We start from the raw sequence: 20814 nt of genomic DNA on the forward strand, positions 1-20814 counted from the left end.
TTGAGATACCCAAGCATTTGTATTCTCATCTCATGAGGTTATTAGAATTACCAAATGAAATTATCATTTTAAAGCTCTGTGTGTAAACCTAGCACAAAGTAAGCACTCAATAAATGTTAATGTTTGAGTATTATTGTTGATTGTCAAAAATCACCATTCCCACATTACCGAATAGTCAGATCAGTATGAGGTCTATCAGCAGAAACATGGAACCAGTCTCATTGCATACATGTCAGTGTTGCATGGGTAGTCATTAAAATAGGATCCAAATTTAGTTTCCTGGGAGAGAGAAAATACTAAATTGAATCCAGAAACATTGAATCCTTCCTTGAGCATGTCGTTTGATATTCCAAAATTATGTTGCATAATCTGTAAATTGATAACAAAATTATATTATTGTTCACATAAGACCCAGGAAAATCTTATGCATTATGCAATATAAAAGAAAAAAGTTTATTTTTCCAAAGGGCATAATTAGAAATAAGGAAGCAAGGTCAGTCACAAAGTTCTCAGCAATAAATGAGGAAAGGAGCACAATGCCCTCTCCCTGTTATTTTATAGCCTCCAGGTTAAACTCATACTTATCCAATGAGTCTCCAAATGGAATACCATTCTGCACCAACTATACTGATGATAGTGATTTGGAGAGTAAATGCTAAGATTCCATCCTTCTAAAGTGCTTTTAGAATTGGATTCTAGTAACTTTCATTTTGCTATTGGCCAATCACAAAAGAGACTACAATAGAGAAAAGTGAAGACAACATGTTGAAGAGCAGCTGCTGCATAGAAAAAGAAGAGAGACCCTCTAATTTAGAGATATGGATGGAGAGACGAAGCTGTTACACTGTAGCATACGGGAAACATTAAATAAAGCAATAAGGAGAGAAAATGGCTTAGAGCGAACAAAAAGAAATCAGAATGATAGAAATAGACTGAAGTGTGAAATGAAAGGCAAAAAGGATGTGGAATAGGGGAATGTGGTGATTATTACATAGATTCAAAACAAATAGTTAAAAGTGGAAAGGTTCTGTGATGAACAATGAATAGCTAATATCCTTCTATCACCTTCACCCAGTCAATGTTGGGGGTACCTAAAATTGAGACATTTGCAGATCATTTCTGTCAACTCCAAACTTCTCTTTTTTTTTCTTCGTTTGTATAATAGATTTTCTAAGGAGCAAGTCTGTCTTAAGAATCAGATAATGGAGCTAAATATGGTGGCATGTACTTATAATTCCATTTTGGGGGGAGGCAGAGGATTGCTTGAGGCCAGGAGATAAAGGCTAGCCCAAACAACATAATGGGACCCTACATTAAAAAAAAAAAAAAGGAACAAATCAATGAATGACCTTCTAAAGCCAGGGGGATTCACGTAATCCTCTTCTAGTGAATTCTACAGTGGTTCAAAGATACATTCTGGGCCTTAGAGACACTATCCTTCTTTCTTCATCTCATATTGTTTTTGTTCTTGTGCCTGCAGTTTGTGTCATTAGTAGTGTATTTCCTAAGAAATCCAAGACCTATGCCAGTTACTGAAGTAATACGATTAACATCTAAAGAAACATAGGAAGCCTATGACTTGGTCCCTTTGCAATTTAAAATCATATTCAAAATGCCTTTGGTCTTAGCCATTTGAAATAATAAAAAAGGAGGTTCCTTTGTAAATTGTTTCCAGTAATCATTCTATGTTCAAAACCCAGCTTGGATTTCTCGACTTCTTTAACAGAGTGCCTGCCAGTACCTAGCAACTGCAAAAGAACTTGAAAATATGAATTGGTGTGCTAATGTTAAATAGCAACTGCTTGTTCAACTGGGCAACCATTATGTTTGCATGGCTTTTTTTCCTGAATTCTCTCAATCTAAGAGAAAAGGAGTTTGATTTCCTTTTTAAATGGTTTAGAACCTGACAAGAAAGGTGACCTCATTGCATCCATAAGTGTCCCTCCTATCTCCCACATAGAGGAGGAAATGACCAAGACAGTAAGTTCTCCAGAAAGGAAGTGGTGAATACTTTGGTACCATGGCTGATAATCCCTGGTACAAACCTGATCTTTGAAAATCTGTGGCAACTTCTCCTAAAACAGAGTACAAGGAGGAACTGCTCATGCCCCTATTTTAAGCAGGGAACCTCTAATGTTAATATTTAACAAAAGCACGGGGAATATCCATTAGGGTCTGTCAACAACCAGCGCCCTTCCAAATAGTGAAATCCCAGGTGAGTAGTAGCCTAGCTAAAATGTCCAAGTACCTTTTCCTAACATAGAACCTCCTTTGAGGATCTAACTCCAACTAATGATCCCCGGCAGCTCGAGTCAATGTTCCTTTTTACAAATGAAGCTTTTTAAATACTTTCAGAGAACAAATGTGGCTTTTAGCTTTCAAAGAAGTCTTTCTATTAAAAATGAGTACTGAAGTAGGCTAACTTTACAGTCTTAAATGCACACATGTTATTGAAATTGTCTCAAGCCTGAGGGATTGGTTGGAATCAAATACTGTACTCATGTAAATGCTCTCTTTTCCTACTATTGGCAACAGGGAATGAGAAATAGGAGGTGGGTGTACTGGATAGGAATCTATCCAAGTCTTCATAAAGCCTCATAACAGGAAATAGAAACTAATGAATATTGACAGCATTGCAGCAGTCAATATCAAGTATCCTTTCTCTATTATCCTCTATGATAAGTTTGGGGGGAAAAACCTAGAGGAAACTAACATACCAGTTAGTAAAATTGTTATTGTATAATAGAAATAACTCTGCACTCTCCTGCTTCTTTATGAAATGTCTTCAAATTTAAAAAAAAGCATTAGACTTTGTATTTAACAACATATATACCTAGCTCTTAATAGTTATTATTGTAAGTTCATTTTCAGCAACTTTTAAGCCAATGCCAATTTTCTTAAATGTTTCTATGGTTTACTTTCTATTATAAAGAATCCTGGGTTTGGACTGGGAATGTGGCTTAGTGGTAAAGTGCTTGCTTTGCATTCATGAAGCCCTGGGTTCGATTCTTCGGTACCACCTTTAGAGAAAAAGCTGGAAGTGGCACTGTGGCTCAAGTGGTAAAGTGCTAGCCTTGAACTAAAGAGGCTTAGGACAGCGCTCAGGCCCTGAGTTCAAGCCCCAGGACTGGCAAAAACATACTATGTTTAATTCTTGATTGTAAGTGACAGAAAACTCATTTCTGATTCCTTAAGAAAAAGTATGCTCAGACAGCTTTACTGTTGTTGACTACTGTCCCCTTAGTGTCCTCACCAACCCCAGCAGAAGAGAGAGATTCTGAACATTTCAAGCATTCAAAACTGTCTGGGATGACATTGCCCCATTTATTAAGAAATAGAAAGACCTGGAAAAAATTATATTCAGTGAAGTAAGCCAAGCCCAAAGAAACATAAGTCCCATGGTTTCCCTTATTTGCAATAACTAGTATATGCCTGGGACAAGCAGAAAAGGTCAAAAGCTATCTACATATGACCATATAAGATGATGCTAAGTGAAATGAACCCCAAGATAGGAACACAACTGTTTTTTTTCTTTCTTGCTATTCTTTTTAACATATGTAAAATGTACTATGTGATTTCTCTGTTCTTTTGTATGTTCTTCCCCCATGGTATAACCCCCGTTTTCACTGTATTTGATATCAGTGTCCTGCATCTTATATATACATTTTTCTAATTTAGGGAGAGGAAGGGAAATAACAAAATGCTGAAATAAGGATACAGGTTGATCCAGTGTAGCAATGAGATGTACAAGACACTGTGTTGAAATCGAACTTTACAACTTGGGGGTGGGACAAAGAAGGAGTTGAGGAGGTGGGGAGGGAAGGGATGGTGGGGGGAAAACAAAGGAGGAGGTAACAATGCTCGATAGGAAATGTACTCAGCACCTTACTCATGTCACTGTAACCCCTCTGTACAGTATTTCTACAATAAAAATATGAAAAAAAAAACTGTCTAGGATTTTAACCCTAATATCCCAAACCACATCACATTGTCTAGACTGAGAATGGAATGATAGGATTGATTGACTGACTGATTTTACAAATTGGGTCATCCAAGCATCAGACCCCAAGGCAGACTGTTAAACAATATGATCTGTGAGAAAAGGAGGATGGAAACAGAAATGGGAAAGGGGATCCATTAAATCACATCACTGATCTTAAGAGTTTATACCAGTCTATTGAGGAAGCCTAGGACAAACACTGCCAATTAGAAAAGCCCTGAATTGAGCAGAGATGAAGACAGTCTGTATATACTTGTGAACAGTTAACATTCTTTCCCCACTAGTTTGTCACAGAATGGAGATCAAATCTTTCAAACATCAACATCCGTGTATACAAAATAGGTGAAGCTTTATATATTGACCAGTAGTTCTCAACTGAGGGTAACTGTGTCCCCTCCAAGGACATGCTGACATCTAGAGACATTTCAGGTGGTCACAACATGAGATGATATGCTTTGGGCACTTAGTAAATTGAAGTCAGGCATGCTGCTAGACATCCTGTATTACAGAGGATAGTACTTATGTGCCTTTGTGTGCACCGCCCACCTCGGACAACATACACATCAAGAATTTTCTGTGCCAAAATGTTAGTAGTCCTGAAGGTGACTAACTGCTCTCCTGATACCTATCAAATGTACACATATGTACTCGTAGATACTATGAGAATCTTTTGTCTTGATAATGCTTGATAATTAGCTTTGGTTTTTCTTTGCAACCATTAATACTTGTTCTTGAAATTCCATCCAGCTTATTTAGCTTTGGGGCACAAAGGTTGCCTTGAATTAGTGGACTGTCTTATTCCTGAATAGTTATAAAAATTTGTTTTTTTAAGAAATGCTCATTTGAATTTGGCTTAAGTTCTCTTTGTGTTTATTGTCCTTGAGGATTTTACTTTGAGAAGTAGATAAGAATCATTTATGTTTAGTATATCCACTGTCTTATGCAAGTGTTACTTCAAAAGTATCAGTTTGTTTTGATGTTTAAATATCCCTGGGCTGTAGGTTTGTTTACTCTACAAGTTCACTCTGCTGTATTTTTCTACATTGTATATTACAGAGCTGAATGTCAGTACCAGCTAAGATTAGAATATTAAACATTTTAGATTACAGTTAAATCAGTGAATATTTACTACATATGCAAGGGTATATTTTTCTTTCTGGAATTTCTACTGAAAAATAACACAACAGAAGCAAACTTACACGTTTTGAACCATCTAATAGATGCGTTCTCCTTTAGGGAATTTAGCTCCAGAACTGTGGCTAGAAAAATAAAAAGACTGGTTAATGCCTGAAGGGATAAAAAAGATCAGCTAACCAAAAAAAAAATAAAAGTTTTCTTCAAAATGTGAAATGTGTGTTCAATCCTAGATCAAGGACTAGATGTTCAAAGTTCTGTATATGAGATTTAACATTACTTTGGAAAATTCTAGAAAAAAAGTTTGATATTAGTACATTGAAATCATTTTTCAAGTAGTAGCAGTAGTGGTACTGGCACTTTATTCAAGAAAATACTTCATTGTTTTTATCTAAACACAAAATCATGCACTGTATTTATATCTAACATCTACAGTCACAAAAATCATGAGAAAATCAATTATGAAAAAAACTATACCAATCACTGACTGAAAGCTCTTTGCAAACAATTGTAAGATAATTAAAAGGAAAGAGGAGAATGATGAGTTGTTGCTCACTAAACTAAAGAAAACAACAATATAAGTGATACTGTTTGACATTGCAGGAATCTCTCTAATCCATTAAGATTATCACCTACTCCATACAAAGCACCTATTCAAGAACACATACTCCTCAATGGACAAGAGATGCCAAAATGTCAAATGATCTGTTCTAAAACCATGACTCTATTACAGTCTCTTCCTGGATATTTTCAGCTTGTCCCAGTTCCCACTACTCTCCCACTTGAGAACAACCTATTGCTCTGATTGGTCAGGAACACCCAGATGAATATCGAAAGAGTCTCTCATTAGCTCCTGGGACATTTACCTTTTTGAAACAAGCTTCTTGAGAAGAGGACTTCTCATGTTTCATTATGGCCACTCTCCATAAGAACACACAGTAGACTAGATAAAGAGACACCTGAAAAATGCCTGGCAAATGATTGATTCTTGAACCCACCTCTCATACTCTAAGCCATACTTGTTTGAGTCCTGCTAAATGATAGAAATTGCCTGGTTATCCCCAACTGAGCAGATTCAAAAAAGACAAGCTATGATTTGGAACTTCTGTGGAATCTCCTGCCGAATTCATCCCAATCCTATTATTCTCCTACTTTTCAAAACAAATAAATAATATGCTGTTAAATGATGACCAGGCTTTAACTCATTTTTTAGCAAAATAGACTGTCTCTTCCCAAGCTATAGTAGACATCTTGCTAACCACCAGGATGATTGATAGTAGGGGCTTTTATAAGTCACTGATGTCCTCAAAATTTTCTCACCATGTTTTTCCAATCTTTGTTCATCCACTCATGATTTACTGCTTTGGCCTTATCATAATGTTAGGCAAATGAACACTACTTATTTTGTTTTGTCAATGGATTTACATTAATGGTGATTAAACCTAGAGTCTGCTCTATGCTAGACAAGTACTCTACCACTGAGCTTCATGCCCATTCCTAGCCCACAGCTTTCTTATGTCAACCAATGCTCCGCCACCTCCTTGGGCCAGCAGTTTCTCCTGGTTTTTATACATTCCCCAACCTGTGATGAAACACTGGGGCTTTTCCTTGACTCTTCTTTCTGACTCTATGACATTGAACTTCTTACATCCTGTTATACCGTCTCTCAGTTTTGTTTCTGGCAACTTATCTTTTCATCGCCTTCTCCATGTTTTCCATTCATTGTACAACACCGTTTGCAATGCACTGTTCTCAGTATATGATTTTCTTCTTTGAATAGATTGAGGCAGAAACTGAAAACGAGGGTAAGATGGAGAGCAGGACAGCTAGAGGGACACATTGAAGAGCAGACTCTTTAAGTATTTTTATTCTTAAATTTATCATGCCAATGAATTAAAAGGAAAATAATCGAATTTTAAAGTAATTATTTTTTAAATGTTTGACTGCCTTTCCACAAACAACAGGATGAACTCTCCCCTTTTTGTTGTTCTTGTTGATGATGTTGATTTGTGCCAGTCCTTGTGCTTGAACTTGGGGCCTTGGCATCATCTATGAGCTTTTTCCTCAAGGCTAGAGCTCTACCACTTGAACCACAGCTCCACTTCCAGCTTTTCTGGTAGTTAATTAGAGATAAGAGTCTCACTGACTTTCCCACCCAGCGGACCTTGAAAGTGATCTTCACATCTCAGCCTCCTGAATCGCTAAGATTTCAGCTGTGAGCTACCACCAGCGCTGGGCTGAAAGTCAAGTACTGCTCTGTTTTGACTCAAAGCTAGATTTCCAGTTTTGTTGTACTCAGCTTTTCAAGTGTTTAAACTCTACATCCAAGTCGAAATTAGCACCAAAACCTACACATTCTGCCCTTGACACCTAGAATGTCTCTTCTACTTTTACCCATCATAAGACTACCCAGGTTTGAAAGCTCCATTTCAAATCAACTTCTTCCTGTAACCCCCACTGCCCACCACTATGGTTCTTTTAACACTTTTCTGTTGGGGGAGGGGGAAGAATACCCACTGGGTGCTAAGAAGTACATTTTCCCATCGTGTACTTGACTACATCCCATTCTCTGTACATCCATTTCCATATCTGTAAAATAGCCTTTATAGCAGCACTTTCCTCATGAAAGTTCATTCATTGAAATACTGAGTTGGGTACCTATTATGAGACAGGCACTGCCTTGAGGATCACAATAGTGAATGAAATCAACTAAGTTCTACTCTCGAGTTTACTTTCTCATGTGAAAGGCTTAAATGAAATATAACTATAAAATTCTTAAAAACAACCTTTGAGATGTTGTAAATGGTTCTATACTTATCTATCATTACTGTTGTGGCTGTTGATGTTGTCTTTCAGTATTTCTATTAACAGGGAAACTACGGTTCATCGACTCCTTGATAAGATATTGATGGTCAAATGATTAATAAGGAATTTGACTTCTGTCTCCCTGACTCACAAAAGTAGTGACTTTCTACTATATTTCATGTCTGGCTCCCAAAACCAAGCCATACATTAGAACTATCCATGGACTTTCAAGATAAAATGGATTCTCAAGCTTCAGCCCCCAAAGAACAAATTGGAAATGATAGCAATAAGAATCTCTATCACTTAAACCCTTCCTGGGTAGTTGAGATGTACCATCAAAATGACTACATTGCATTAACATTTTTTCCTGTGCTACTTTGTTATGTTTATTTGTAAATATCAAACCCATGAATTCATTAATGATAGGCTTTTTGCTTTTATATTTTCTCCTTCCTCTCCTACCAGTGTTTTGTAAGCACTCAATAAATATTTGAGTAATTAATTGCTTAATTATTTAATTAAAGTTGCTCCTAAAATGCAAATACTCACAGCTGTAGTACTAGAAGCCCATTATGAGCGATCATTGATCTTCCTGGGGATATTTATTAATCAGCTAAGAACTAGTAGTTGAGAAGGACAAGCTAAATAAACATCTGGGAATAGAACCAAGAGGTTCCCAAACCAATGGTAGCTACATAATTTCAAATTTTATGATCTCTTCCTTTCCGTACCCTTCCTTTCCCTCCTCTTACCTCTCCTCCCTTCTTCCCCTTCCCTTTTCCCTTCTCATTGGCAACTTCAGGTAAAATACAAAACCTGTATTGCTAAAAATCAAGAGCTCTTTGCCCTCTTAATTTTGTTTCTTTTAACATGGCATATGTCTCTCTTTTAGAAACTGAATGCGGGGAGTGGGTGATCTCTTCTTTATAGAAAAGAAATCTTTATTCTTGTCATACCACGAGCATGAAGTGCTCCACTATACATTAAGATTATAAAGCAAGATCCCCAAATGCAGTGGGCTGATTATTCACAGAAGACATATTAAGTCAAGAAGCTTAATTTTTTTTCTCTCTTTGCTAAGGCACAAAGCCTGGGGCTGTATGCATTTTTATTACACTTTACTGTCTTGGTTTCACTTGAGGATTAAGAAGAGAGTCAAGGTACAGTGCACGTATCCTGATGGATTTTAGGATTTCTTGCTTTAGTGAAAGGAAGAATCTCATAAAGTACCTGAGATTATTGCTCTGGGAAGTATACCTAGTTCTCTGATGACCTAGAAATTCAATCTTTTGTTTCTCCTATAAAAGATCACATTGTATTGTGGAAATTTTTTCCCCCTGTAGTTTTCTGCACTATGTAAAGCCACATTTAAAAAAAAAAAGCTTCCTTTAGATTTGAAGTGAAAATATCTAAAATAGTTTAGGGAAGTCTTATGATTATTCTGGGAGCTTACAAACAGCCTTGGAGGTGGAGAGAGGTGGCAAAAAGGAGGAGGAAAGCAGTAGGAGAGAGGGAAGGAGGGATATGTAAGTTAGAAAAGTATAAAGACGGCAGTCGGAGAAAGCCTGTGTAGACTGGGTGTGAATCCATTTTTTAATCCAGTTCTGACAAATCTCCACCAAGAACCAATAAAAACGCATAGTTCTATCTTGTCTATTTTTATTATGAAGAGCTTATTCAATGAATGACTTATTTATTTAGTATGTGACGTCTCCTCTGATACACAAAAAAAGAGAGAAAGACTGAATGTTGGAGGATTTGGAAGTACAGTAGATGAGATCTTCCGGTTTACTGATTTGTAAAGAATGGCATGATACTGGTTTGGCAGCTCTGCATTACTGAAAGAAAAGAAAGGCGCTTTTCAGTGGCCAGAGAGGAGAGCTGGGAACTGAAAATGGGCTCCTGGCAGACAAGGTTCTTTGATAGGCAGACAAATTGACTGTGAAGGGAGTCAATGTCAGAAAGCTTTGGAAATACTGTGAGCATGGGGTGGAATTTAAGGAGGTTGATTTCCTTGGTTAAGGATTGTAGCTTACAGACTTCAGCAGATTGCCCCTTCCAACCTTCATTAAAAAGATGATTAGTAGAACAAACTGAAATTCTACAAGTGTATTATTACCCAAAATGTAAGGGCTTTGCCATTGAGATTAAAATATTCTGGTGCTTTATCTTTTTCTTCATTCATCTTCAGGGTTTCAACCTGATTCAGTCATTTTTTTAACTATGAATTTATTTACTCCTCTATATGCTGTCTTTTTGTTTCTCTGAATGATGCCAGTTCTCTTTTATCCCATTGATATTTTTTAATTGCCACTTCTGGTCCTTGGGAATACTTCTGCATTCTAATACCAAGAGGCATAATTATGTAATTAGCATGTGAATATTATGCTACTTTTGGCCTTGAATAACCCTAGGAAGGAATGCTCCACTGGCCTCAGAAATTTTCTGTGAGCATGATACCTTCCAAACGTCGAATAAATAAAGCTGAAGAATAAATAGCCAAATGTAAATGATTTAATGGAATTGGTGTTGCAAGGTGAGAACCACTTGACTTTTAGCTCCTGTTGCAAATCACAAGATGTATTAGAGAAGCTTTAAAGGAGAACCAATTTTTTTAAGTTAAAATCTGCATCAAGTTACATCATGTGAACAGGATAATTCCACTTTTATCTTTTAGAGACAAAACATTTTTCTTAGAAAATTTTTTTTTAAAAAAAGCAAAGAGAACCAACATTTCCTATGATCTTTTTGCCCTCTCTGTCACAATTTTCAAAACTATTTGTGGATGTAACTAAAACTAAAGATATTTTGACAAATGAAGCAATAGGAGGTTGATTGCTGCTTTTCTAAATTAAAATTAATGATACCCTTAAGGTACTTGGGTCTATGAAGTCAACATAATGTTGATATAACCTGACTCCATTATCACAGAATGAGGCAATTGCTGAGCACTAAAAGCAACAAACAAATCTCAAAGTGCATTTCAGAAATTGGTGAGGTGGAAGTTTTAAGCCTAAACAATGGACAAAGAATTGCTGCTTTTCTTGCTTTTCAAGTAATGTAAGAATTCCTCAAAAGTAGAGGAAAAAGGCCCAGGTGAAACAGTGCTTGCCTCTAATCCAGCTACTTGGAAGGTATGGAGGGTAGGGATTGGAGGATTGTGGTCCGAGGCTGGTCCTGGGCACAAAGCACCAGACCCTATCTGAAAAATACTAAAACAAATAAGATTGGAGCCATATATGATGCCTCACATCTGTAACTTTATTCAGGAAGCTGAGAGAGGAGAAAGGATGACAGTTCAAATGCAACCTCAGACAAAAACATTTGTGAGACCCCCATCTCAATCAATTAAAAAGTTGGACACAGTGGTATACAGCTGTCATCCCAGTTACACAGGAAATATAAACAGAAAAATTTCAGTGTAGGTTACTCCATTAGGAAGAAGCAAGACCTTATTCGAAAAATAACAAAAGCCAAAAAGTTTATAGTCATGTCTCAATGGCAAAGTACCCACTTGGCAATCACAGTCCTGGAGTGCAAATCCCAATACCTCAAATCAAGAGGACTGGGATGTGACTCTAGTGATAGAGTGCTTGCTAGAGGCCCTGAGTTGAAATTCTAATACCATATGCTGATATGTACACGCTCACAGACAGACACAGAAACACACACACACACACACACACACACACACACACACACAAATAATAGACTAATGCTGATCATAGAAGTTGGCTCCTGGCTAGGACCCTGTATGCCTCATCCATCTCAGTGATGTGCAGCCACTTCATATGAAACACTATGAAGGCTGAGGATGTGATTTAGTGGTACAGTGCTTGCCTAGCATGCATGAAGCCCAGGGTTCAACTCCTCAGTACCACATAAACAGAAAAAGCCAGAAGTGGTGCTGTGGCTCAAGTGGTAGAGTGTTAACCTTGAGCAGAAGTAGCTCAGGGACAGTGCCCAGGCTCTGAGTTCAAGCCCCAGAACTGGGAAACAAACAAACAAACAAATGCAAAAAAAACCCGACTATGAAGTCTATGTACTGTTCTAGTAGGTTGTATAGAAAAAGAGTCAATGCTGGGGATATAACTCACTGTAGAATAGAATACAATCAAGAAGCAGGAAGAAGAGGAGCAGAAGAAGAAAAGGAAAAGGAAGAAGGAGAGCAATCATAAAAGACTAAGAGAAGAATCAATAATGACATAAAATGGAAGCAGAGAAGCACATAAAATGGAAGTGGAGAAGCAATGAAAGAAGTATTTTTAATGGACCATCATAGGTGCCTATCGTCTCAGCTGTGGAAATCTCAGCTAAGAAGACATAGCTAAGGGGTACCAGCAAAAAGGTCCTAGATAAAGCATTCCAGCTAAAGATGGAGGATTGCTTGAGCCCAGGAGTTCAAGACCAGCATAGGCTGGTTACATAGCAAAAATGCATGTAAAAAAAGATAGATTAATGATAATCTCAGATGGCACATGGTAGTATCTATGCTAAAACTAACTAATGATCATACTCCTTCTCGGTATAGACACTAGGTGGACACTGCTTTCCTGAAATCAAATGCAAGGAGCTGTTTAATTCCTAAGTCTCCTAAATAGCAATAATTAATTAATTAATTAAAACAAAAGAGACTAAAGTGGATCTTGCATTTAACAAACCTAGATTGCTTGGCCGCAGAGCTATACTTATTACCAATGCTCATCTCAAACCAAACCTTTTATTTTTCTCAGTTATAACTCAATTCGAAGAGTGGATTTTAACTGAAAAAGCTTGCAGTTGGACAAAAGGCTTTTAATTCAAATAAATCTCAGTCCAGTGTCTTGAATAGTGTTTAGTCATATACTTATGAATGTTCCATGTAAGGATTTAGAAATGAGAATGAGTTCTAAAGGCATGCACTCAGAATACTGCAGAGACTGCAAAACTGCAGGACAAAGATCTTCTGAGTAGACTTATGAAGATGCTTGTGTGCATGTTTGTAGTTTGTTCATTAGCATCACAGTACAAGAAGTTTTATTGATTGGATTTGGTTTGTTTAGAGTTTCTTTATATGAGCTCATTAGTATAGGTGTGAAGTCTAGGTCTTACAAGCCCATAGATATTTATCAAGGATTTACACAAATTGAGAGCCAGAAAATCAAAATGCATGTGCCTAGCTACATATTTTCGGTACATTGGAGAAAATACAATTTCTGTATGTGGTATCAATAGAAAACACCTGGACATGGGAAGAAACTACAGAGTCTAACAATGCATTTCCTCATCATTAACTGATCTGTGCCCCTCCAAAACATCTGGTGAGAAAAACTCAAGGTGCCTAGCTAGTCAAAAGAAGGAAAAAAAAAAAAAGAATGCTCTTTAGAATTTAAAACAAAGTTAAGTCATCAACATTTACATTTAGATAAATTTATTTGAAATAATTTCTAAAAGCCACAGCAGTTGCTCCTTCCTTTTCTCTCTTATATTTAATCTCTTAGCTTATTTATAGTAATTCTGAAAAAAACGGAAAGCTTGAAATGAAGATTTCAGTCAAAAGTCACAAAGCTATGGACTGAGCCTAAGGAAGCAGTCACAGCTGGGAGTTAAGAATATGTTAGGATTAATTTAGTTGGATGACTTAGTACTCATCCATTAACCCTCAAATTACATTTGCAAGTCTGCCACATTTGTGGTTAGCACAGTGCCAAATAAATGATAGGAACTCAAAATGTCATTCAATCAGTTGTTACTGAACATCTCCTGGGTACTAGACACTGTTAAATTGTGAACAAGACAGACAAGGTCTGTTGCATTCAGCTACTTATCCTTTGAATGAATATAGAGACGTTTTCTAGGGTTGTGGATGTAGCTCAATGGTAATGCACTTACCAAATACGTGTTAGACCTTACTTTCAATCTTCAGCAACACAAAAAGGGAAAAAAAGCAAAACAAGCTTCTTACTGGAGCAAGACAGGAAGTCTCTTCAAACACACATTGTTTACAGAACTTGAATAAAATGAGAAGGAAAAGAAGAATAGATAGCCCTCAAAGCTATATAAATATGATTTTAAAATTAGAATCAAACAAACATGAGGGACATTTTTGTCTTTGGGGCTGTTTTCTAGACATTATTGCTTTATTTTTTAATTTAATATCATAGACAAAATGAATCTAATTTTTTTATTCTTTCCTGCTTTTTACTTTGAGTATTGAAATTGGAAGGAAGGGAGAGAAAGACAGGATAATGATGGGGAGAGAGGAGATGATGAAGAGGTGAGGGAAGGGAGCAAGTAGAAAGAGAGGAAAGGGAAGGGACTTTCTAAAAACTTGTATCAGGAATCTTGGAAAGGAGATTCTTTAAAATATAATTGTTATGGTAAATCCATGAATCAACTATATACTAATTCACTCAACTAATGTGAATTGAGTATCCATTACATGCCAAATAGTTGGCTAAGTCACTGAGGCTGACATGGGGGGGGGGGGGAGATTTTAGCCCTGTCCTCATAGATCATATTAAAAAAGGAAAAGACCTTATTTTCCCCTCCTGTAGAACTGCTGCAAACTAGATGATGAGTACTCATGGACCAGATGGCAGTTTTCTTCCCATCTGGGATAGTTCTGAAGAATAGACCCTCATGTATCAATAGATAAGGTTTCTTCCAGTTCTAAGCTTTCATGATCTATGATCTAATAGTAGAAACAGGATGTGTGCTTCCAAAAAGATGTTATACATCTATTACTTCTTATAAAAAGGAAAACAGGGTATTGCCTATTAATGTAGAAGAAATTGGGTTCTTTACCTATTTAGATGATTCCACTTAAACTCCTTTAGATCTTTATTCTCAACTCATCTATCAATGCTCACTCTTATGCCCTTTACTCTCACTTCCTTTCATTCTTTTAATGATTCAGACAAATTGTTCATCTCTAATTGGTTATACATGATATCTCCAGTTAAAAGTTTCACTGCTAGTGAAATTCATCATATTCAAATGAATTCATACATACATCATGTCTTTCCCCTTTCTTTTCCAATTGCTGTATTTCAAATCCTGCATGTTTGAAATCTAGGAGTTGATTTACTATTTCAAAGACTAAGTTCATGATCTGGAAATACATTAGTATCAAAGCACTTGCCTAGCATGCATGAAGCCCTGGACTCAATCCCCAGAGCTAAAAAAACAAAATTATACTCTAATACTAAATCCAATAGTACGTCCTTCAAAATGCTTTCTAATATGTGTATTCTTTGACATTCCAGGTAATGTTATCTTAACTCCAATGCTTCATGTTATCTCAAATCTAGTCAACTGCAATAGCCTCTAGTCACAGACTCAGGGTTTTGTTTTTAAGTTTTTAAGCCAGAGATTAACTTTTCTAAAACTGAACTTGCCTCTGAAATAGTGAATCACCTCACATATTGAGTTGGTACTCTTGCCTGTAAATCCTGAGTTTCCTGCTCCTAAAATGACTTGTTTTGCACCATCTGCTTCCAAGGGGCCTGGAGGGGAGGGGGGCCAGGGTGTGTGTGTGTGTGTGTGTGTGTGTGTGTGTGTGTGTGTGTGTGTGTGTGTGTGTGTGTGTGTGTGTGTGTGTGTGTGTATGTGTGTGTGTAGTGGAGCTCAACACTGGGTCCTGAACTCTCTTCACCTGGGTCCTGAACTCTCTTCACCTGTTTTACTCATGGCTGGCACTCTACCACTTGAGACATACATCCAGTTCTAGCTTTTTGCTGGTGAATTAGAGATAGAGTCACTCAATTGGTCTGTTCAAGCTGGCTTTCAACTAGAATCCTCAGACCTCAGCCTCTTCAGGATCTAGGATTGCAGGCCATGAACCACTAGTGCCCAGCCTAATTGTGGATCTTTCTCTTCCTCAACACTCCTGTACTACTCACTGCCCCAGGCCTTTCCTGAGCTTATCACTATGTCTCACTTCCTACCCTGTATGCTTCCAAAGAATAGAGATTATAGTTTGTGTTATTTATGTGTTCATTTTATTAACACAATATACTTTTATGAACACATATATAATTTTTGGCCTTTGCTTTCTGGTTTATGTATATTATATTATGTTGACTAAAAGCAGAGAATGTAATAGACATTGTTGTTTCAAACATTCATCAAATCTCATTTCCTTGCATAATTGCTCACAGAACAAAGTGCCTTAGTGCTAAGTAGCCACAGCTTGTGAGACATTGGTTGACTTCAAATGTTTCTTTCTTTAAATTAGTCTTTCAGTCAATGGCACACTCAGTGTACATAAACATTTCCTCCTCATTACCTTACTCATGTAACTATAAGCCCTCTGTAAAGTATCTTTACAATAAAAAAATTTAAAAATTCCTCCAATGATAATTTGTAAAATGAAATATTTATGCTTATATTTTTTAGTTAAGGTTATTTTCTGATTATTTTATTCCATTACATGATACACTTTTAATTTCAGTCTCACTCTCATGTGATATTGTAAGTTTGAGTCATAGGATGGAAATTCACTTTGATCTCATTTTAAATTCTTGACAGCATGGGGTAACTCTTGAAACTACCACTGGAGATCTCCTTGTATAAAAGTAAACAACCTTTAGAGATTGACAGTTATAGTGGACTCAGGTTGCTACATCCATGTGATTCAAATGACAGGGTCTGTGGCTCACTAATACTCCTTTACCATCTCTATGATCCCCTAGGGATTTCTTTAAGATTTAAGATCATTTTCCAATCTCATATGCCATCTTTATCTCCTCCACCCTGTCCACCTTTATCTCCTTTCACCTTCATCTCTTGACTAAGTTGTTCATGAAATAACCCATTCTAAATTTAGAATTGTATTCACTTGCATGTGTTCTTTCATAACCATTTTCCATGATAATACGGTATCTTGCTCTTTAAGACCAATAATTGGCTTTGTATTGCTTCATAAAATACATCCATGACTAAAGTTTCATAGATATATACACTTCATTTGGTCTATGTTCAACAAGTTAATTGATTTTAAAATGAATAAATTTAATAGTAACTATTTAGTAAATATTGATAAAATATCCTTCGTTCAATTTTATTTTCCCAGAGAGTAATTAAGAGCAAGAGCCAGAGTGAGCCAGTATGAAACCTGGCACTGGCAACTTAGTAACTACTTAAGCTTCAACACAATTTCATTTGATTTTTTTAGACAGTGTTTCCCTACATAGTCCAGGCTTGCCTTTAGCTTTCAGTGCAGCTTTCAGCCTGTAGCTGAAAAGGGCCTTCAGTCCCCTTGCCTCAGCCTCCCAAGTGCTGGGATTATAGATGTGTATCATCAAGCCTGGCCAAACAAGTTTCTTTTTAAGTCTCTCATGGCTATTTCTACATCAATGAAGTGGAATAATAATATTAAATCTTATCACAGAGTTACTATGAAGATTAAATTTTAATGCATACTGTCTTGCATGTAGTATTTAATATTGCCAATTTTATATTGTCGACAGTGTACTGTATACTAAAACTTATTCATCTCCATTTTAACTGTAATAGCAACAACAATAATATCTATTAACCTTTATTGAACAATTACACATTCAGAAACTAAGCTAAACATTTATATTATATATAATATATAACCTTATTTGATACCCACAAAAGCTATCAAGTAGGTTGTATCACTGTCCAAATTTTACTAATAAAGAAAATTAGGAGTATAATAATTTACACAGAGCCATTATACTAGTCAGAGTCCCCAGAGAAATAGGATCCCAGTATAAGTAAAATTAGATAGATAGAAAATAGAAGATAGATGATAGGAGAGAGAGAGAGAGAGAGAGAGAGAGAGAGAGAGAGAGAGAGAGAGAGAGATTTGAGGGTATTAGATTATAACTTCATAAAACCTAAGAAATGCCTTGATCTGCTGTCCCGAACTTGAGATCAGGAAAGTTGGTGGTAGACTTCCAGTTTAAGGGAAGAGGTCATGGAGTTGGGGGTAAATCCAAGTACAAAGACAGGACGAGACTAATGACAGCTCAAGTAGGCAAGAGGGCCAAAAAAGAAGATACCATTTCTTCTCTTTAGGCCTTTAACTGATGGGATGTGCCTGCTTATATTTGGGAGGGAAATACTCAGAATCCATAGACTATAATACAAACCTCACAGTTAGCTCCATAATAATGTTTAATTGGGGCATCCTCTGGCACAGACACTTTGACACAAAGAACTAACCAGCACACCTAAGCAGTCAGTGTCAGAATGTATTCTGGTGCACTTGCATTTTAGGAGGGTGACAGTGAACGATCCTTGCTTACCACAAGATTTACAATCTATTTTAGGAGATAACTTGTGTTCATATCTACAATGGAGGCTGTAATAGAATTCTTTCAGGTATATGTCAGGTACTGTGAGAATACTAAGGATTCATTCTAACCTGGGAGATAGGAAAGTAGGCACATGAATTCTAATGGTCTTATGTAGAGAGGAAAGTGGGGTAGGACATTGGAGAGAGAAAGAACCACAAGCAGAAATCTCTCCGGCACTTTGTTAGTTAGAATATCACAGAACAGCAGAGAGTTTGGTGGATTCTGCAGGTAGTTTGGCTGGAAGTACAGAAGCATAAGGCAGATCAGGCAAACTTAGAATGTTCCTCTGCTTCTGTATCTATAACAATGAGGCAAATCCTTTATTGTTTTTAGAACCTTTTTTGGTTACCTAAATATTATGCAAAGATGGAAGAGGCTAAGGCAAAAGTGAAAAATGATTTTTGGAAATCTATATTGGATATTATGTTGATATTGGAACATTAGAGTTATTGTTAGGCTAGACAATCTGAACTACTTTTCTGATGAGCGGAAGATCCTTTTTACTTGTTGAGAATTCTCCACACCACAGGAGCCCATGGATAAACTAAACAAAAGTTTCCCATAAGCTGTTGACAACCAAACCAACATTCAGGGTTAGAGAGCTATAGGAAGCCTGGGGCTACCACTAATACTGGCTGGGTGAAATGTCAGATGACAAAGTACACCATTTTACCACCACGAACTTTTTTCCTTTATTCCCACCAAGAATGGAATTCACTGAGCTTTTAGGACACTGGGCAATTTTATATTAGAAAATCCTAATAGAGAAAAAAATGGATGACAATATTTTCTTTCTGCTGCCAGAGGCATATTTCTCAGTAATTACCAAATCCACTGAACATTGGAATCTGAAATTTTTTTTCATCACACTGAGCACCCTATTTTGATCCGAAATTCACTCTTTGTCCCTATTTCTTTGATACTTCATTCTTGACCATCTGTTCTTTATTAGCAATAGTTATAACCCAATAGATCGTTATTAATTAATATTAACTCCAAAAAGTTGGTCAAAAACCATAGTCTGACTAAAAGATAAACAATAGGTAATTTTGATATCCTTTAACCCCTTGTTTTTGGTAGAAGAATTAGTTTCTACCAGATTCTGGTGGCTCACACCTATAATCGTATCTACTCAGGAGGGTGAGATCTAAGAATCTCAATTTAGAGCCAATCTAGGCAAGCAAATCTGAAAGATTCTTATCTCCAAGTTACCAACAAAACATCAGAACTGAAAGAGTGACTCAAATGTAGCAAAGAAAAACCAAAAGCTAAATGAGAGTACAAGGCCCTGAGTTCAAGCCCCAAGACTAGTACACACACAAAAAAAATGGGCCTTTGTACTTTTTGATGATACAGAGTGAGACAGTAGCTTATTTGTGGATGTTAATGATTAGTGTGTAAAGAATATCATTTTTGTCATTTACAAGACAAATCATATCCTTTGTGTTTGGCCTTCGTTTGATTTTTTAAAAAAATAGGCCTTGAGACCATTTACACTTAGGATATAGTAAAACCATAATCATGGATTGGAAAGCCAAACCATCTTAACAAAAAGGAAATGTTGTTTTAATTGCTTCTCCTTTTTTAATACTTTTTATTGTAAAAATACTGTACAGAGGGGTTACAGTTACATGAGCAAGGTAATGAGTACATTTCCTATCAAGCATTGTTACCTCCTCCTTTGTTTTTCCCCTACCATCCCTTCCCTCCCACCTCCACAACTACAATCCCCCTCCCCGCTAAATTGTGAAGCTCGTTTTTCAACATAGTGTCTTGTGCATCTCATTGTTACAATGGGTCAATCTGTATCCCTATTTAAGCATTTTGTTTTTTCCCTTCTCCCCAAATTAGAGAAATGTATATATAAGATGCAGGGCACTGACATCAAATACAGTGAAAACGGGGTTATACCGTGGGGGAAGAACATACAAAGAAACAAAAAAAATCACATGGTACATTATAAATAGGAACAATATCAAGAAATAAACCATTTGTGCCCCTATCTTGGGGTTCATTTCGCTTAGCATCATCTTATCTGGTCATATCTACATAGCTTTTCATCTTTTCTGCTTGTCCTAGACATATATTAGTTATTGCGAATAAGGGAAACCATAGGACCTATGTTTCTTTGGGCTTGGCTTACTTCACTTAATATAATTTTTTCCAAGTCTTTCCATTTCCTAACAAATGGGGCAATGTCATTCTTTCTGAGGGAGGCATAGAATTCCATTGGATATATATATATATATATATATATATATGTATATATATATATATATATATATATATGTATATATATATATATATATATATATATATATATATGTCATATTTTCTTGATCCATTCATCTACTGAAGGGCATCTAGGTTGGTTCTATATCTTAGCTATGGTAAATAATGCTGCAATAAACATAGTTGTGCTGGTAGCTTTAGTATGGTCTTGTGTGTGATCATTTGGGTAAATGCCCCATAGTGGGATTGCTGGGTCATAGGGAAGGTCTATGTGGAGTCTTTTGAGGAACCTCCATACTACTTTCCAAAGTGGTTGAACAAGTTTATACTCCC

At 36.6% G+C, this 20814-nt stretch overlaps 1 protein-coding gene across 4 annotated transcripts in view; it reads left to right on the top strand.

Moving 5' to 3' along the window:
• Dmd (dystrophin) overlaps positions 1-20814 on the top strand; it is a 1242252-nt gene that overhangs the window by 993625 nt on the left and 227813 nt on the right. The gene's annotated exons all lie outside the window — the stretch shown is intronic.

The sequence above is a fragment of the Dipodomys spectabilis genome, unplaced genomic scaffold (assembly GCF_019054845.1).
Source record: "Dipodomys spectabilis isolate Male_0828 unplaced genomic scaffold, ASM1905484v1 ptg000156l, whole genome shotgun sequence".
NCBI lineage: Eukaryota > Metazoa > Chordata > Mammalia > Rodentia > Heteromyidae > Dipodomys > Dipodomys spectabilis.